The sequence below is a fragment of the Mus pahari genome, chromosome 5 (assembly GCF_900095145.1).
Source record: "Mus pahari chromosome 5, PAHARI_EIJ_v1.1, whole genome shotgun sequence".
Classification (NCBI taxonomy): domain Eukaryota; kingdom Metazoa; phylum Chordata; class Mammalia; order Rodentia; family Muridae; genus Mus; species Mus pahari.
Genome location: NC_034594.1, coordinates 39,814,865 through 39,830,128, shown reverse-complemented (window position 1 = coordinate 39,830,128; position 15,264 = coordinate 39,814,865). Strand labels below are relative to the sequence as shown.

At 42.4% G+C, this 15,264-nt stretch overlaps 1 long non-coding RNA gene across 1 annotated transcript in view; it reads left to right on the top strand.

Moving 5' to 3' along the window:
- The first annotated feature begins 1,194 nt into the window (after positions 1-1,194).
- Positions 1,195-15,264, top strand: part of LOC115064012 — a 21,458-nt gene continuing 7,388 nt past the window's right edge. Inside the window, exons 1-2 of the long non-coding RNA XR_003843850.1 lie at positions 1,195-1,446; positions 3,714-3,831. This is a non-coding gene — a long non-coding RNA (uncharacterized LOC115064012). The remainder of the gene's footprint in view (positions 1,447-3,713; positions 3,832-15,264) is intronic.

The window sequence follows — 15,264 nt, the reverse complement described above, 5'->3', positions numbered from 1 at the left end:
CCCTCATCAATGATGAAGCCTTGAAGTTATCACCATAATGGAGATGATGGGGTTTCATAGTCAAGAACAAAGTGAGTAGCCAGCTTCGAAGGATGTGAGTCCAAGGAGAGGGACATTATATGCAGTGGTATTTAAATTGTACTCAAGTTTTAGAAATTTCCAAGAAGCAAAAATAGGGATGGGAGAAGCAAAGGGGCAGCCCATAGATTCTTAAAACATTTAGCATGCATAAAGACACCGAGAATAAAAGCCATGCAGAAAAACAGAAGTGAAAAAACCCAAAGGCACAAGAGGCAGACTTCAATAGCACACAAAGGGCTGGGTTCTGCCGTGGCATTTCCGTACATATGGGTAATTATGCTTTGTTCTAATTTGTCCCCGGTCCCTTCCTTCCTAGTCTTCCCTTCTGCTTTATTATTACATAGATCCATCACCCTCTCCACCTCTCACTTCCCTCAAGATCTTTCCATTCTCTCTCATGACGCACATACACACATTCACACACAGATACTCACACACAAGCACACACACATACATACATGCACACAAATCTATCTATAATTCCAAGCCTAGAATACGCATAGAAGAGAAAACATGCAGCATCTGTCATCTGAGTCTGATTTATTTCACTTCACATGATGATCTCCAGTTCTACATATCCCTAAAAATAATATTTTTTCTCTTTTTAAAATATTTGATATTTTCTTTATTTACATTTCTAATGCTATCCCGAAAGTTCCCCATACCCTCCCCCCAAATAATATTTTTCTACATGCCTGCATAAAATTCCACTGTGTGTATACAACATTTTCTTTATCTGTGTGTCTGTTGATAGACATCTAGGCTGGTTTTCTGGTCATTGTGTAGCAATAGACAGGTATGTGCAAGCATTTCTGTAATATGTCGACTTGGAGTCCTTTGGGTGTATACTCAGGTATAGTATAGCTAGAATTACTAAGAAGTTTTTCTTAACTTGAGCACCAAGTAAAGACACTCCCCCACATCATGTGGCAAGCTTTATTTAGTAACTCCCTCTGTGGAGGGAGGCATGGTTATTTATTACCACTACCTCCTGATACACATACCCGGAAATTCCTAAATGGGTCGGCTAAACTAGATCATTCCATTGTGGAACAGGAATGTCTGACTCAGCATTTCTTGGCTGCTTCCTCCGGTCAGTAGGGAAGAGTAAATAGTGGAAGGAAGCCATGATCCAATTAAGACCAAAAACTAAGCACCTTCTGCTGAGAGGAGTGGACATTAGAAAAGACCAGCAAGGTAGGTAGGGCATAGTGTCAGGAGAGTAAAATAGTAGGCTGGTAGGTAGCAGAACCAGTGGAGGAATACAGCAGAACCTGTACTATATAGAAACCTAGACAGCAAGATCTGATGACTGCTGGGCTAGTGGCTGCAATCCTGGTGGACAAGGGCAGCTTGGTAACCAAGGTAAGACTTCTCTTCCAGAACTGAAGACTTGTCCAGAAATGAAAGCAGAGACTAAGGGTAGGGAAATAGGCTGAGGTACTACCCTAGAGACACAGGTTGGAGTTTGGGCCAAGGGAACAGTAAGGGGCTCATTGCTGGGAATGCGGTGCAGAATTAGAACTGGCTTACACTAACACTGCACTGAGGCTGAACAGCCAAACTGGCTGCATTCACTTCCTTTATATCTCCTTAAGCTGAAAGACATCCCCAAATGTGGAACAAAGCTAAATGGACGCAAAGCTTTAATCTTGCTGATAGGACTATGTGTTCCTATAATTCCCTGTAATATATCTTATTATAGTCACTTACTCATTAATTTAACCAATATATAATGCATAGCCCTTGCTGTGTTTCAGGCATTGCCCATATACCTAAATATCAATACTTACAATGACCCTATGAGGTTGGCACAATGACAATCACCACTTTACAAAGAAGTACACTATGTCCAGAGCTTCTAAATAACTTATCCATGTCACACAGCTGGCAAGGGATGAGCCAGAACATGAATCCAAACATTCAGACTCAAAGTCCCTATTTCTAAACACTACCCCACCATGTTGCTGCCTTTGTTGTGTTTCATCTGTATTTCTGTTCCTCCCTAGAGTCAAGGACTTGAGTCATCTTTGAATACCCAGTGCCAAGTGCAATACCTAACATGTAGAGTACATTAATATAGTAAATGCCCAACACGTGAATGAATGTGTGCCTGCCAAACTGAATGTACAAATAGCCAGGGCTACAGGGTCCATAAACGAAGTATCAACAAGGGAATACTGGATTTGGGTGGCAAGGGCTGCTTGACAGTACAACAAAATGCACTCAATACCCAAGGCAAGGAGCACCTGTGTGGTGATTTGAACAAACATGGCCCCCATAGGCTCATATGTTTAATTGTTTAAGGAGTAACAGTCTTGAAAAGGATTAAGAGGTATGACATTGTTGGAGTGGGTGTGGCCTTGCTGGGGAAAGTGTGTCACTGGGGGAGGGGGAGCTTTGAGATTTTTAGAAGCCCAAGCACGACCCATCGGTCTCACTCTTCCTGCTGCTTATGGATCCAGATGTAGAACTGTCAGCTTCTCCAGCACCATGTCTGCCTGTATACTGCCATGCTCCCTGCCATGGGAATTACAGATGAAACCCTCTGAAACTGTAAGCTAGCCCCCAGTTTCGTATTTTTGATTTCTCAGAGATGCTGTGGTCACGGTATCTCTTCACAGCAACAGGACATTGACTAAGACCGTCTGGTAGAACTGCAATAGGAGGGGCTAAGCTCTGGCTCATAGCAGAGCTGTGGGCGAGTAACTTTAAAAAGTAGCTAAGGTCAGAGGGGACTGAGACACAGGAAATAGTTGCACAATGAATGCTCTGCTACTTATAAATGTCCCATACCCCCACATCCCACTTACTCCGTGGCATTTTATGTCCTGCCTCTCAGCTGAGAGAATATATAGACTTAGTTGCATATGGAAAGTGCCTATTCTCCAGACCATTGACAACCATTCTATATGACTGGCACACAACCATCTCTAGATAAGAGTCGGCTATAATAAACACAGCTCATATTCAAAACATCCAAAGGACAGAGTGTTAGTAAGCACAGACCTGACCTCCCTATAGCATGCAACCAGAAAGGTCATGTCTGAGAAAAGCTTTCATAAACGTTTGAACATCTGATGCTCCCTCTGTTGTATACAAATATGGGTGAACCTTGGAATTGAGATGGACAGATAACCCATCCCAAGTTTCTCACTGTCTTGTAAGTCCTTCTCCAAACAGAAGTTTAGTAGTAGCTGGCATCGCCTATAATTTCAAGAGAAGGAATAAAAAAAAAAAAAAAAAACTGGCTACTATAGATTAAACATGTACTTAGCTGTGGATCTTATTCCAAGTACCTTGTACTCATTCCCTTATTGAAATCACAGCAGCTTCTGTTTTATAGAACCAGAGAACATAATGAACTTGGGCGATCGGTCCAAGATCACTTGCCAAATAATTAGTAGAGGCTGGGTTCAAAGTCAAATCAGTTCGTCTCCAGAGCCTGTGCTGGGAACCACAGCACTAAATAGATCATCGGCTCTTGAGTATAGCAAATACAACCATGACTGAAATGCAAAACTGACTTAGGAAACTGGCTCGTTTCAGACACGCATTCAAAACCCATGCACTGTGTGCATGTTCCAGACTGAGTAAAATCAGCTCGACTGCTTGTCTTCTCCTTGTAATAGGTATGAAGGAATCTAAACCTCTCAAAGGGATTCCGCAGAGGCATCGAAGAGTCTCCTGATAAAGCCTCCTCTAATCAGAGATGTGTGAAAATGGAATCCAAGTCACAGTCTATGCAAGGTAACCATGAACTCGGCTCCATGCTAATGGTTGGTGCAAATGATAATTTTTTGTCCAAGCCATGACTACTGAGCCTGCTGCTCCTGCACACTTTCTTCTGGCCATACTTATTGTAGTTAGAGAATGCCAAAACAGGACCAGGGTTCCCTTGGCATCCAATTTCTACCTTGGCAAGAACCCAGCCTAAGAAGGCGCTCTTTGGCTCATAAGGACCAAGCCCATCCAAAGCAAACAGTTCCCATCACTGTTTACAGCAGAACAAACTTCTTCCTTTAAACAGGGCGAATGTGGAAAATCACTCTGCCAGACATTGCTTGTTATTTTAGCTTCTGAAGCTCAGAGAGGAGCCCCACCCAACCAAGAGATCTAGTGTTCCTCCAATGGGCAAAGCATAGGTTGGCAAACACACCAAATGTCCAATCAGTGCGTGTGAGGCAGCATTGGTTTCTCTAAAAGCACATCACTGTTAACTACTAAAGTGATCTCCACCCAAACAGCCCATTTTAGCTCAACTTGAAAATTCTCCCCACTTTTCCAACCCTACCCAGAAGAATTACACAATTTGCCAGTATTCCTCTGGCCTGGCAGGGACCTGGGCTCAATTTCCAGCATCCACATGACAACTCATAATCATCAGCACCTCCAGTTAGAGGGGATGCAATACCTTCTTCTGGACTCTGTGTGCATTCGCATACACTTGGATTGCATTCATGAAAATATATTTAAAAGGAATAGAGAGGGAAGGAGGGATAGAGAGAGAGAGAGGGTGAGGTGTAGAGGGGAGAGCTGAGACTTGACAGACCCATGTCTGAAATTCAGTGAGTCATGGTAAGGCCTCTGGATGACACGCCCAGTAGTTGGCAGTTATATGAAATCGAAGAAGGTAAATATAAGAGAAAAGACATACATGATTTGGATATGGATCTTAACTGTTTTCTATAGCCTCCATTTCTAGTTCTCAAGTGCCAGGCATCTTTGACTGATGAGTAACAGAATATTCACTGCTTCAAACTCAAAAATGACTAGGCCAACTAAAATATCAGTGTTAAGTGTGCTGGGAATAGCAGTACTTATTTATACGGAGGCTGTTCTAGAAATGGAAACAGCACAAAAAGAGAAAAAGTATTACTCCCACCCCTACCCTACTGCAGAGAGAGGTGGGCCTCAGGGTGGAACAGTAAGCTTGAGAGCTGGTTTCTGAGTAAAATACAGTGAAGTATTCAAAACCTAACAGGGGTCGATTTGGGGTTGTCCAAGCTCCTGGCGGTTGATAGTCCTGGGCATTCCTGGCTCTGCCGTTCTGGCTTACAACGGAGCATGAGAAGGCTCTCTGACAGCATCTGCTTCTCTTTGCCCTGAAGTGAAAAGCAGAGAGTTGATGTCAGCTCTACTGTCAGATGGTTTAATGTGCTGGCATGCGCTACACAGGGCTCCAGAGAGCTCTGCTCCCACAGACTGACTTTTCTCTCTAACCCCAGGAATCTCTGTGTTATGCATGAAGTTTCAGCCTAGCTGCTTTGCCAGTACTGGAAGCAAACAGCACCAACACCTGGCACCAGAGCTATCAATCTGTTTATCATTCCCCAAAGCATTCAGACAACAGATATGGGTATCTTTGTGTACTCCTTTTTTAAATAAGGATTGCTTGAAATGTGAAAAATGTATTTAAATCATTGTCTTTTTTTTTTTTTTTTTTTAATGGCTAAGATAAATTTAACGAGATTCGAGAGATTTCCTTAAAAATGATGTTCCCTGCTGGCTAGTTTTCATTGTATGGGAAGATGCTGTCAAGGCTGCTAGGGGGTGTCACTTGCCTGTGAACCCTGCAAGTTACAACCACACTGTTGTGCAAACTGTACCCATGGGGCAATGGTGGTATGACTGTTGTATGAGAAACCAACCACTTTCTGATTAGAGTTAAACCTCATCTAATGCCTTCCAGGAGGGCATTCATACCGAGAATTGTAAATCTGGTCAAAAGCCCATGGCTGGGAAGACCACAGGCCCTGGGGGATAGGGGGAAGGGATCTACTACTGTTGTTTTGATAACGGGCATGTTATCAAACTACCTCCTGAATATTTATACTTACAGAGAAGAGCTTTTCTCAGCCTTGAGCAAGAAGCATGCCTCTGTTCAAGGTGCTGTGAATAAGTGTCTGAGAACTTAGCACTAAACAGAACTTCTACATCACCTTTTTCAAGGCTCAGGAAGGAAGTAGAAAGATCGTAGGAGCTAGAGGATGCGGGTTGACACTGTGAAATGCCATCGTCTGGACATGATACGGCCACTGCGCTCGGGGGGACTTCTGACAGCTATAGTTACTGAATAACGGCACAAGATAAGGCCCAGCCGTCTTCCCTGTGGGTGGAGAGGGGCTCATGAGGCATCACCTCTCCCTGAGGGGATATTGACAGCTCACTGTTGCTGGAGGAGAGGGAGAAGTTATTTTCAGCGGCATGAAACTATCAAAGAATAAAAACTTTTAGTTAAAAGAGAATTTTAGTTTTGAAGATAAGGAAGTGATAGAATAATCTCCTAATACGAGGTTACTTTTAAACCAGACTTCAAATGTACATGCACTAAGTCTCTAATACACTGATTATTATTACTGAGCGGGTTTTTATTTTGTTTTATTAAAATACATAATGCCTACCTCAATTCATCTTTAATGATGTTGAATTAAGCATGTCGACTGTATCAAACCAGTGCCACAAACTTCAGGCTGAGTCACTTAGGTTTGCTTTCTGTTTATTTATAAACCCTACCTCCTGCCAGAGAGGGCCTGAAGTTGCTGTTACAGTGGGTCACACGAGTCCTTCAACCTCCAAGTCTGGCAAAAACCAGTATTTCTGGTTCCGTACCGCTTGTGGAACCTTACAAGTACTGATTCATAGCAACCTGAGACCTGTGCAGACTGGCCCCAATAATCCTCAGTAGCAGATATGGGAATTACTTATTTCACCAGCCAAGAGGTGAACCAGCCAAAGTTCTGAATCCTGTAGCCCCTGTGTCTTTGATAACAATACAGGGCAGACAATTACTTCTACCACTACCCCTAAGTGTACCAGGAAAAAAAAAAAAATACCCACCTTGACAGCAAACGCCTCAAAGGCACCATGTCCTTGTCTGTGACTGTCAACTGTCAACACAACCAACTTTATCGCTCTTCTGCCAGTTCAGGGACGTCTGGGTTCTGTCATCACTGGCTTTCTTCTCATCAAGACAACTTTCCAAAGGAAGGCTTTCCACACACATGTCTCCACTGCTTTTTGGGAGCCAGGGATTTTCCAGGAAATCCCTGCTAAGGGGCTGGCTGAGCAGTCAGTGTTTGATAACGCAGAGACACAATGTTCCTTTGGGCTCTGAACCTGTTATCTCTCATCTAGCCTCAAACAGTCCTTACATAAGAGCTTTCAGAGAAGAAACTTCCTGATTCTACAGAATCTAGGGTTTGTGAGCCAAGGGGCAATGTTCTCTTTTAAGCTTGAGTTGAATTAATATTATTTGTAGTATGGCCCTCCAGGCCTGGCTTTTGTTGTTGTTTGTTTGTTTGTTTTTAATGTATCCTTGTTTACTAAAAGATATCTTAATTCACCCCTAAACATTTTATGGCTTCTTTTTTGTTTCGTTTTATTTTGTTTCAGAGACAGGGTTTCTCCATGTAGCCCTGGCTGCCCTGAAACTCACTCCGTAGACCAGGCTGGCCTTGAACTTAGAGATCTGCCTGCCTCTGCCTCCCGCTGGGCTATGATTTCTAATTAAATCTAATCCTGACTTTCTTCCACCCTCCTATAAAAATGTTATGGGTATAAAGTTAAGAACAGTTTGTCCTGCAGTGGTCCAACTTGAAGATCCACATTAAAACTCTCCAGACCCCTTTCTTCAACCAGCCTTTCTTCCTGAGGTACATCACTGTTCCTGATGAAGGGAGAAGTAGGCAGTGTTGGCCCACCCCTCATTAGTGTTGAGGAATTTCACTCTGGGATCCCTTTGCCTCTGCACTTCTTCAGATTTGATTGACAGCTCTAAAAGCTTTTCCTCTCAAAAGACTAATTTTTCCTCTTCCTGTATCAGAAAGTCCTTCACCAAAACAACTCTATATTACGCACCCAGCACATTATCTAACATATAGCAATATCAGTAACTTCTAAATGAATGGTTGGATGAGAAACTTTATGCATGAAAGATTTTTTTTGTCTCTTCCATCCTTCTCTTTTAACTCCAATCTCCTGGGTACTCTTTCATTCACTCTAAACTGTTAATTCACTCAGTGGGTCTTTCTCAGAAAGCTTGTCAAGTTGAGATGGAGGAGACTTTCCAAGGACAAATCAAAACATCCTATCATAACCCTCACAGCCTTAATACTGATTGGCAACTGGACTTCGTCTACAGTCACCTAGGGTGAAGCTCCCAGGCACACCTGTAAGGGGTGATCTAGTTTAGATGATTTAGGAAGAGGCATCTTAACCTGGTCAAAGTACCAAGCCCATGAGCTGGGGTCCTGAATTGAAACAAAAAATGCCAAGCATTCATCTCCCCAAGTCCTGCCTGTGGTTCAATATGGCCAGTCACCTCATGTTCCTGTCACCACGCTGTCCTACCACATACCTTTAAAATCTGAGTCAACGTAAACCCCCTCTTTCCCTAAATGGCTTTTGTCAGGGATTTTGTTCCAACAAGACACATGACTACCTCGAGTGTTAACTCCACATGTACTACTACTTTCAATGAGTAAATATAAGCACCTGATTGTCGCTGGTGTTTCCACTGCTCGTTCTTTCAGAGGTGTCAGGGCTCTCACAGAGAGCAGGAACTTCTGGTTGCTCAGTCTTTATGAGCACACAGGATTTGAAAAAGGGGGCCATCATGATAGATGACCAAGACCAAATGAACTCAATGGTATTTTTGTAGACATTTTTGTCTCATAGTGCTTTGGTTTATTTGTTTGTTCATTTGTTTTGTTGGATTTTGGTCTTACTGGTCTTTTGCTTGCATATTATGGCATCGAATTTTGTGTTTTTATGGTGTGTGTATATATATGTGTGTTTGTGCTCTTTCTTGTTTTCTGGGGTTCTTTGTTTTGTTAATTATGGTTTGTTTAGGGCTTTAACATTTGTTTACCTGTTTGTTTTCTAAAGAGAGAGAAAAGAAGGCATGCAGCTGGGTGGGGAGGTCTGGGAGGAGTTAGGGAAAGGAAACTGATTAGAATACAATGTATGAAAGACACGTTTGTTGGCAATGTAGAGAATAGTGGTACAAATCAGCCTGGGCTACACTGAAGGACAGCTCTTTGTAGTAGTCATCTTCTCACAGAAGATGAAGCAAGAAGATTAGGAATCCAGGCTGGGCTACGCTGAGGGATCTTGTCTCAACTTAAAAATAAAAAGAAAGAAAGAAAAGGAAATTTAAAAAAATGAGATAACATAAAAATATATTTACTTAATATCTTTATTTTACCAACAAGGGAAATATTGCCTGAAAAAAAGAAGATAGCATTTGCAATGGTACTGGAAATTTTTCATAACAAAATCACATATTCTTTCTGCTTCTTTATTCCTATGCAAAAGAGCTCTGTTTATCCATGCCTCAAAAATCAAATGGGAGCAATATGGGAGAGAGTTCTCGTTGCAATCTCTTCCTTTCCATAATTACCAGTGGTTAATCTTACTAAAGAAAGCAAATGGAGATGTTTGCCATCGAGTTTTGTAACCTTCATCTCATTACTTCATCTTCAACCACTCAAGACAACACCGGCAGAAAGGTCTGTTGTCCAAAAATCAGTCCCTAAGACAGGAGGAGGAATCAGACAGATTACTAACCAACCAGAGTGGTTTCGCAGGAAACCATTGGAACTAGAGACTTCTCTGTTGCCAATTGGCATTGAGTCTAGACATCAAGATCCACTCCTGTACCCAGTGATAGGCAGTTTCTATTCACGGTATTAACAAGTGTGAATAACAAGTGTGAAGACCAGGCACTCCATTATCTCAAGGAGAGGTTTGCATAATTATGTGTGCAGACGCTTCAGATAGCCTTGCCAAGTGGTATTAGTGAGTTAGCTCCCTGACATTAAGGGGCCCAGTAGTTGACCTAACATAAAAATGTCTGACCTTCGGGTCATTTGTCATAAATGTCAGTGAATTTTAAATAATTAATCCAGCTTTTACATCTCCTGAGGCGCTCCCTCACCCATCACCTTCTAACTACTGAGCTTTGCTCTGTTCCTCTCTTTATCCTCCCGGAGCACTCAACTATAACCCTCAGCAGCTTAGCTTCTGTCTGAATCCCTGTCGAAATCGTTTTCACGCTGTGCCCTCCAGGCTTTTCCATCCTCTGTAGGCCATTCCTTCAGGGACTAATATAACTTCCTCTACTCCATCCTGTCCTCTGAAATTGGGTTGTCCCTAAAAGGTTTCAATGCTCTTCTTAGTCTCTCTGTTGTTAGGTGAGTTGCAGGGTGTGTGTGTGTGTGTGTGTATATGCATGTGTGTGCATGTGTGTGCATGTGTGAGTGCCGAGCAGACGTGTGTAGGGGTCAGAACAACCTCAGGTGTTAGCCCTCCCCCTCCACTTGGTTTGAGCAGGGTCTCTCCCTCCAGCTCTCCCTCTCCCTCTCTGTCTCTCTCTGTCTGTCTCTGTCTCTGTCTGTCTCTGTCTGTCTCTCTGTCTCTCTGTCTCTCTCTCTGTGTCTCTGTCTCTGTCTCTCTCTCTCTCTCTCTCTCTCTCTCTCATGCACTTCAGGCTGCCTGGCTCACAAGCTTCCAGCAGCTCTCCAGACTCAGCCTCCCATCTCCTTTAGCAGCACACTGGGATCACAGATGTGCACTACTGTATCCAGCTTTTACATGGATCCTGGGGTTCCTAAGCCAGGTCACTCAGGACATCTCACAGTCAGGAAGCCCTTTACACAGAAAGTCTTCTCCCCAGCCCCTCTCCATAGTTTTTCTTGATCCACAACTTCTACTATTACACCTGTATGTGCAGCTACATCACTGGCCTCAAAATTTCCCTAGACAGGTCTCCACCCACCTCTAGGACATCAGACCCATCCATCGTATCTAACATCGTATCTATCCAAATGGCACATACACAGACAAGCGTCCTATTCCTCCTGACTTTGAGATTTCCACTAATGGGGCCATCATTTTCTCAGCACCCCAAATCCTGAAGACCCAACCCTAATTCTTCCATTCTACTTTTCATGGGTAGATTTCTGTTTCAAGCCACCCTCTTCTCTAGTGTGCATGCACTCATACGTGGTCCCCTTTTACAAGCTAGTCTATTGTGCATGCAATTTCTGTTCCTTGCTAGAACTAAGCCCCTTGTGAAAAAAAACTGCTTCAATCAAACTAGTCCACCTGGCAGCCCCAGCATAGCGGTGAGTATAAAGCGAAGACTATTAGCCATGTGAGATTGATACCTGCCAATAATCCCAGCACTCTGAGTGCTGAGATAGGTAGAAGGTAAGTTTAAAGTCATCTACATAGAAAGACCGTGTCTTGAAACACAATGAATAAACAAAAAAGAATAATTGAAATGACATTCTCAGATACATTGTACTGTATTTCCCGCTGCCCTCTGTCACCCACTGCCAATGACACTGGGCTAGAGTTGTCTTTAATCTTACTACTCAGAGGAAAACTACCAAAGAAACATTCTAAGTGATCCCATAACATACAGAGTCCTTGCTGTGTGGGATTCATTATGCGTGTGGCCAACATGTTCAGTCATCGGTGACCACATGAAAACAAAATCTATATTTGGAGGAGACAAAGAAATGTGTGGGGAACCAAATCCATGTCCCATGTTAGTGCTCTTCCCTCAGCTTGTTCCCTCGTGGTGGAATCCCATCTCCAGTTAGTTCCCTGTAATTTGTTTGTCCTGTTATTACTCCCACACTTGGTTATGAGAGCTCTGTATTGCTAATGGCTACATTCAAAACACTGCAACTCTAGCTCAGCGAAAGCACACAGCTCTGTGAGTGACTCAGCGCTGTGACAGTGCCCATGTTTCTGTCCTTGCTCACCACCTCTGCCAGCTCTGGGAATGCTGCTGCCTGGGGGCTAATTAAGCACAGATAACAATTCTTAGGTTTAGGGGTTGCTTGTTTACTTTTGTTTGCTTACACAATCAGTACCATATTAAAGGTAGTGTGATTAGACTTTCTGAATTCCTGGACAGATGTATGAATGTAATCCACCAATGGGAAGAAAGTTGGTGTGGCACTTCGCATAGCCTGGAGCGCTGGAATAAAGCTTGCACCAACCTGCATGCTTGCACCAACGATGCCACAGACAGCCTTGAGAAAACTTGAACAAGTCTCTCCATTGGCCTCCTCTTATCATAGGGACTATAAATGGGCAAATGAAGCATTCTTAGGGGCAACTCATGCAACTTAACAATTTTTATGAATGTCTGGCTGGCTTGTGGGCGGTATAAAGCTAACACACATACCAGCATCAGTCCTCCATGAAAAGTCTAATTCACTTGGTCAGTCAGAATGCTCTAGCTAGTAGTTAATTCTGACAGGATTAACAATACATTTACAAAGCAAGCCTGATTGCTATTTAATGGCCAATAACTGAAGCTGGTTTGAGGGAGGGCGTTAGCATTCAGTTTAACATAGTGCTCTCACTGGTACAGCCCCCAAGTTATAGCGCCTGAAGCAAAGCTGAGGTACAGACACTGCTCTGTTCTTCCCTTGTCCCCCTCCTCTGTCACACTCCCGAATACCAGACAACTGCACAACTACCTTGCTCTGTCTCCTAATGGGTCTTTGCTTCTCCTTACTCAGTGTGATACGCCAGTTCACTGATCTCACCCTCAAGTCTCAGATCAAACCACAATTCCCCAGACTCTCCTTCAGACCAGATATTCTCTTTATCTGTATTCATTAAATCGTCTCCATTACTTCAAACTTTGCATTTGGTTTTCATTATTTCTGCCTACCTTGATTCTTTCTATTAACATGTAAATTTCCTTTAGATCAAACTTTTTGTATATTCACAGCATATGCCCAATTTTTCCATGTAGAAGTCTATTAATATAGCTTGGCATCAGAGCACAGATGTTTCCAACATGATGAATGGAAAGTCTTTGGTGGCTTGGCTGTGCTTTCAGGGCATTCATCTCTAAGCCTTCCCTTTGGGCTAATGGTCATTGCTAGGATTGGTGTGGGCATCCATGATGTCCTTCCCACTCCGTGGTTGCTCTGTGCTGAGCTTCTCTGTCATCATTGGTAGCTCTTCCGTGTATAGTGGCTTCAGAACACTTTCTTTCCAAATGCCATGTCAGAATCATGTATGAGGTATGTGCTTTTAAATTCCCATAAAAAGAACAAAAATCAGTAAGTAACGGTTTCATTTATCCCTAAATCAATGCCAGCAATTCCGAAGCAACCAGCCCAGAGCCAGTACGGCCTTTCCAAGTCTTCTTCCATTATCATCTCCGCTGACATCAAAGGCATCATCATTGTCTATAACTTACTCAGTTGCCAAAGAATGCCTGGCATCATACTAGACCCTTGGACAAAACTACACCTTAATTGTGGAGAGTGCAGTCCCTAAGTTCTTGGAATTTCCTTTGGAGTCAAGCCACATTAGTGTGAAGTGTCATTAATACGTTACAATGCCGAATTTTCACAAATGAATCATAAGTTAAAATTTTTCAAGCAGACACCTTGGAATAGAACACAGTTCTAATGATGCTGGCAGAGTCTGAAGTTATTTTCGAATTTCTCTTGTGATTTGTTTTTTAAAGTCAGTTTATGTTTATCAGATTTTTGTTTTGCTTTAGCCTCAAGTGGGATTATTCAGTTTGATTACCCAAGTTTCTCTCTAAATGTCCATAGATGATTTATAAAAATCACTCCTATCTTAAAAAGCTGAAAACTTTGCTTAACTGAGGATACTTCAAAGAGCATGCTAGTAGCCCTGAAAGCTATTCTATAAATACCTCGAACAATAACAGTACCATTTGAGTATATGTATAATCTTATTAGGAAAGAAAGAATACTTGGAGTGGTTGTATTTAGATATACCTACTTTATAGTTGTACTTAATATGTTTCTAAACAACTGCAGAGGCAAACAGAAAAATCATTTAGAGATTTTTACATTGAGAAATGATTACCAGAATCAAGCTAAGAAATCTACCATATTTACCTTTTTAAAAAGATATACATCTTGAGAGTATGTACTAATTTAGTTTCCATTGCTATGATAAAAATACTCTGACCAAAAGCAACTTAGGAAAGGAAAAGGGTTGTTTTAGCTTACAAACACAGATAACATTGAGCAAAGTCAAGGCAGGAACTCAAGGCTTGAAGGCAAGCCTACTTGTTCTCCCACACAGCATTACCTCCAACCAATGGGGCTCACTTCACAGCCATGAAAGTGCATCAGGAACACAGGAGAATTTTGCTTCACTAGCTGGCTCACTGTCACCTTACATGAAACTAGCTTTCTTACACAGTTCAGGACCTCATGTAGGGGGCTGGACCCTCCTACATCAATCAACAGACAAGACAATCCTCCACAGACATGCCAACAGGCCAATCTGAGCTAAGATGTTCTGTAGTTGAGGCTCTCCTCTCAGATGACTTTAGGCTGAGTTAAGTCAACAGTTAAAGCTATCCAGAACAGAATATTTAAGATCTACTGTCTTAGCAAGATGTTATTACTATAGTAATAATGTCTTTTAAGTCTCTATAGAGTGTTCATCTTATAATTGAAAGTTTTGACAGAGTGTTTTATTACCAGCTTTTTTTTAGAGAATTATTTTTATTAGATATTTTCTTTATTTACATTTCAAATGTTATCCCCTTTCCCTGGTTTCCCCTCCAAAAGTCCCCTACCCCCTTCCCCCTCCCCCTGCTTATCAACCCACCCACCCCCTCTTCCTGGTCCATGAATTCCCCTACACTGGCGCATAGAACCTTCACAGGACCAAGGGCCTCTCCTCCCATTGATGACTGACTAGGCCATCCTCTGCTACATATGCAGCTGGAGCCATGAAGCCCACCATGTGTACTCTTAAGGAAACATCTTCAATATTATAAAGGAATTATATATGTTCAATGCTATAAATGAATTATGTTTAGACCTAAGTCTAAACAGTTGTAATTATAATGCTTCCGTTACTCAGCACCTGGTATGTACGTACTTAAAAGTACTGTTCTCACTTGACTGGCAGAGAGAATAAACCTCAGATGCGCCCAGCCAGCAAAGGGACATGGTCTATGCTGTGTGACCAGAAGCCAAATGAAAGATTCCTTCAGAGTCTAATTTCTCTGTAAATCCATCTCAGTTCTCATGGCTAATTTAGGTGGCAATGAGGAAAAGGACAGAAAGGAAAGAAGGAAGGAAGGAAGGAAGGAAGGAAGGAAGGAAGGAAGGAAGGAAGGAAGGAAGGAAGGAGAGAGGGAGGGAGGGA